The 5,000-nt window shown below is 32.5% G+C and overlaps 1 protein-coding gene and 1 long non-coding RNA gene across 4 annotated transcripts in view; one reads left to right on the top strand and one right to left on the bottom strand.

The window, feature by feature from the left end:
- LOC137620668 (putative uncharacterized protein DDB_G0294196) overlaps positions 1 to 5,000 on the top strand; it is a 76,865-nt gene that overhangs the window by 40,259 nt on the left and 31,606 nt on the right. The gene's annotated exons all lie outside the window — the stretch shown is intronic.
- Positions 1 to 5,000, bottom strand: part of LOC137620670 (uncharacterized) — a 100,184-nt gene that overhangs the window by 75,488 nt on the left and 19,696 nt on the right. The window contains exon 2 of the long non-coding RNA XR_011040091.1: positions 1,351 to 1,495. This is a non-coding gene — a long non-coding RNA (uncharacterized lncRNA). The remainder of the gene's footprint in view (positions 1 to 1,350; positions 1,496 to 5,000) is intronic.

Raw genomic sequence — 5,000 nt, 5'->3', positions numbered from 1 at the left:
ATTCACGCTCTGACTCGTAGTACAGCACTTGTGTAATTAGTGAAACTAAAAAACGATGAAAATGTAGACTACACAAAGTTGAGTTGTTATGCAACGGAATACTAACTTACAAAATGTTGTTTTTCCTTATTACTTAGTCGTCCAACATCTCTCTCTCTCTCTCTCTCTCTCTCTCTCTCTCTCTCTCTCTCTCTCTCTCTCTCTCTCTCTGCCAGGGCCAACTAGAACACGTGTCACAAAATAAGCTTTTCCCCCTTGGCATTCTTCCTCGTTATTGGTTAAGCCATCTGCGAAAGTTCCCCTACCTTCGTGTTTTCTCTGTTAGAACGAGTCCTTGTTTGTTCTCCCCCTACAAGGTCAAAAAGACATTTTTTCGGGTTATTTTTTCAAAACGTCTCCCCTTCTGCTTAGACGGGGAAGCGGGGGGAGGGCAGGGATTAGGATGGAAGGAAGTTGACATAAATCAAGCTAAATTGGGTATAACGAACAGGGAAAGAGAAAGGATGAAGCAAAACAAAAAGGAAAGGGAAAGAGTAGAGTCTTGGAAGGAAGGTGTTAAGGCTAAGCAGCCTCATAAAGGTGAAGCGAAGGAAAGGTGTGCATGTGTGTCCGAAGGGGCGACGACACATATATAAATACGACCTCTAAAAGAGACGAGCCTCTCTCTCTCTCTCTCTCTCTCTCTCTCTCTCTCTCTCTCTCTCTCTCTCTCTCTCTCTCTCTCTCTCTCTCTCTCTCTCTCTCTCTCTCTCTCAACAAGTTTCAGGAAAATAAGTGCAGAAATTTTTGTTTCTCATAAAATACGGACTCAACATCACCTCAATACGAAAATGAAAGACAATAAAAAATTTACTAGCCACATGGGGGATTTCCTATTCACTTTTAATTTTCCCATCATCAATATCTAAACTACAGCATCAATAATAGAAGAAGGAATTGTATCATCATTATCAGTGCCTCAGAAGGCTTGCTAATATAAAGTTGCAGAGCCTAATAATAGAGGTTTTCAATCATTTGTTGCCATGCCCTCTGTCATCAGACCTTTATTGAATCGCAGCTCTATTAATTTGTCTCTCAATAAACAATGGTTATCCTACCAATATCAAATCATAATTAAACGGATACAATGATTAAGTTGAATACATAATAAATCTAAATGCTGATTATGAAAATCATAACCAATTTAGAATCTAGCAATATTAAACACGACTCTAGCTATTACATGGAAAAACCTTCTAATATGATATCGATGTAGAAGATAGCAAATACCACCCTCCCTCCCCCGGACATCCAGGTCGAAAATCCCTATCTTAAGCTAAACCTTGGATACAAACGCAAAGCTCGACGTACCTTCTGTTGCTGTAGTTCAAGGAAGGCCATGTCCGTCCGTGAAGGGCATGTTCACGACAAAATGTCAAGTCATGGGGCTATTTGTACCTCTGCCAGATGAGGCTTTTGTAAATATGGCTGTGAACCGGTCTTGGGAGTGTCAACTCTGTGGAAAGATCAGGGAGATGATATTAATGTGAACCTGCAAGATAAGCAGTCATTAAATCAATGACATGAGATGATTAACAAAGAGGTAACATCACGCTACCGTCTTACAGATTAGCAGCATCTCAATATATAATTGATGCTGAATGTAAAGTAAGGCAGTATAATATATATATATATATATATATATATATATATATATATATATATATATATATATATATATATATATATATATATATATATATATGTGTGTGTGTGTGTGTGTGTGTGTGTGTGTGTGTGTGTACAATTATATATCTATCTATATAAACACATGTTTATGCAATCATGCATCAATTACATACAACGTTTCGTTGTTCTTTTGGGTAATAACTTTGAACGCCAATCTATATATATATATATATATATATATATATATATATATATATATATATATATATATACATATATATATACATATATATATATACTCATATAAAATATATATATATAATATATATATATATATATATATATATATATATATATATATATATTACATACATACATACATATACATATATATATATACTCATATAAAATATATATATATATATATATATATATATATATATATATATATATATATATATATATATATATATATATATATATATATATATATAGATACTGTACATACGTGTCTATGCAATAATGCATTAACTACATGAAACATGTAATAAGTCTGAATGCCATTGAGAGCAAGGAGATAAAATGTACAGATTTATTCATCTGTTTAGCCTCTTGAATGTATAGAAGGGGGAGAGAAGATGACGGGGCTGATGTAAAGGATTTGCATAGACCATTAAGATATGTTCTCCAACCTAAGAACCTCTGCAGCTTCCAAAGATTTTTTTTTTTATTCAACCTTCAGAATAAGTTGTTTACTTACGTAAATCCTTTATAGGTATACATACAAAAAAATATATGGGTACACATATATGTATGTGTTTGTTTGTGTATGGTCAATAGGTGAACTTGTATATTTTTATATACATACATACATACATACATATATATATATATATATATATATATATATATATATATATATATATATGTGTGTGTGTGTGTGTGTGTGTGTGTGTGTGTGTGTGTGTTCAATAAGTGAACGTGTATATTTTTGTTTTGAAGAATAAATGTATGCAATCAAACTCGGGTCCATTTTCTCTCTTCCTAAAGGCGAATATCTCATCTCAATCTTCATTTAAGACACATACGCAGGAGTCATGACCTTTGTTAATACATTCAGTCCCTTGACTATCTTATTGTAAGTGACTAGTTGGGATGAATGTATGATCTTGTGCTCATCCAAAGTAAAAAATACTATACAGCTTGCAGGACGAATCAGACGTCTTTTCAGAAAAGAAAAATCTTATACGACGACTAACTTCTAGCTGACGTCAGGGAGAATAAATTTTTCATAGTGTAAGGACAGTTTTCTTTGTGGCTGCAAATGTGGCTTTGTTTAGGCTTGTCACAATCTGATCAATTTATGCGCTTGTTTGCTACTCGACGATGAAACCAACCAATTGTTTTCAGCGCACGATCAAGGAGTAAATGGCACATGAATTTCGAAAGCCATTCATCCTAGAGTCGGAAAAAACCTAATCAAGGAGAACTGAGTTCTTGAGGTCTTTGTTTTCCTTGATCGTCGTCATTATCATTATTATAATCAACATTTTTATCTTCATCTTTGCCATTGTCTTGTATTCTACTTTCTTTCTACACGAAGCTCATAAAAGAAGTGAGAGAAGTTCGCACTGCGCTGTATGCAAGAAAACAGTATTGCAATAGTTTCAAAAATAGTGTTACATCGCTCGAATAATGAATTGACTTGGCATCCAAGGAGTATTGTCCCTCTTAAATTCACATTTACTTCCACCCACTAAGAAAATGGTGGAAGTCGCTGGTTTCCTGGCGTCGGCGTGCTGACGAAGATGTTTATACAAGGTTAGCTGACTTCAAACTTATTTTTAACAGAACAAGTCATGGCACCCAAGAATTCAAGAATTCTCTTTCATTTTCATGCAGTCCTCGATAAACTATTGTTGTTTTTGGAATGGATGATTTACGATATACTTCCAATATCAGGATGCTATTTTGGGGGCTAGCTTTAACTGCCTCGATCTGCCCTTCTACCTTGAGGGTTTTATGCGATTCATTTTTGGCACCTTTCCTTCGCTGTTCAGTTGCCGAATTCAAATATTTAATATCAATGTAGTGAGGAAAATATAGTTGGTTGATTTGCGTGAATTAAGAATATCAGTTAATTAAATTGCACGTTTTTTTTATTGTATTCTTAAATTCAGAACGAAAACAAAAACTGTTTCTAAGTCTGTAAATGGAGTTGTAGTCACATATTCACTGAATGTTACACAACAGTGACCCAGACTACTGTCTCAACACCATGACACGAAATATAAGTTATCTTTCTCCACTTATAAGAAAAAGTCTTGCATAAGTTACATCTACCAGGTAAATGCAACAACAAATAATTTACGTTTTGTTATTTTTATTGTGGACTTGCGCATCTTGCAACAACAAAATCTATAACAAAACATAAGGTTTTACACTTGTGATTTCCGAAAGTTTACAAACAATAGAGTTGTCGATGAAAAAAGAGATTATCTTCAAACAATTATCAATGAATTACCATATGGATATATGGATATAGCTCCAACACAAGAAAATATTATATATATAAATATATATATATATATATATATATATATATAATATATATATATATATATATATATATATATATATATATATATATTTATATATATACATATATATATATATATATATATATATATATATATATATATATATATATATATGTGTGTGTGTGTGTGTGTGTGTGTGTGTTTATCAAAATTTCTCTGATACTCCCTAATTCTTAATATTCAAAGTAGAATAAAAGACACGAGGTTTCCAGTGTATAGATGCGTTGTCAAAAAGAACATCTTAATATTTGTATGTGAAATATTTTGTTTAAAATGAATCATGCATATAAATAACCCTTTATCTTATCTTGTCTTCCCAACGAAAGTCTCAGTTTCTGAGCAATAATTAACATAATTTGTGGGCGTATCACAGAAGCAAGATTCAAAGCTATGTCGATGAGAACAAAAAGTAACATTCCAAAACGAAATTATGTTTTTCTTTCTTTTCTAATAAAAGAAACGTGGCAACACCCACGATGTTGACGATGGCAGCGATTTTACATAATGATAAAGATAAAGAATCTTGAAGAGTCATTCAATTTTACAGTAAGATTAACATGGACATTTCATTGTACAACTCAATGACTTTACATAATGATAAAGATAGAAAAATCTTGAAGAGGCCTTCACTTTTACAGTAAGATTAACATGGACATTTCATTGTACAACTCAATGATTTTACATATTGATAAAGATAAAAAGTCTTGAAGAGGCCTTCACTTTTACAGTATG

Source organism: Palaemon carinicauda, chromosome 27, assembly GCF_036898095.1.
Source record: "Palaemon carinicauda isolate YSFRI2023 chromosome 27, ASM3689809v2, whole genome shotgun sequence".
In the NCBI taxonomy this organism is placed as follows: domain Eukaryota; kingdom Metazoa; phylum Arthropoda; class Malacostraca; order Decapoda; family Palaemonidae; genus Palaemon; species Palaemon carinicauda.
The sequence above is the reverse complement of the archived record's forward strand: the minus strand, read 5'-3'. Positions and strand labels throughout refer to the sequence as shown.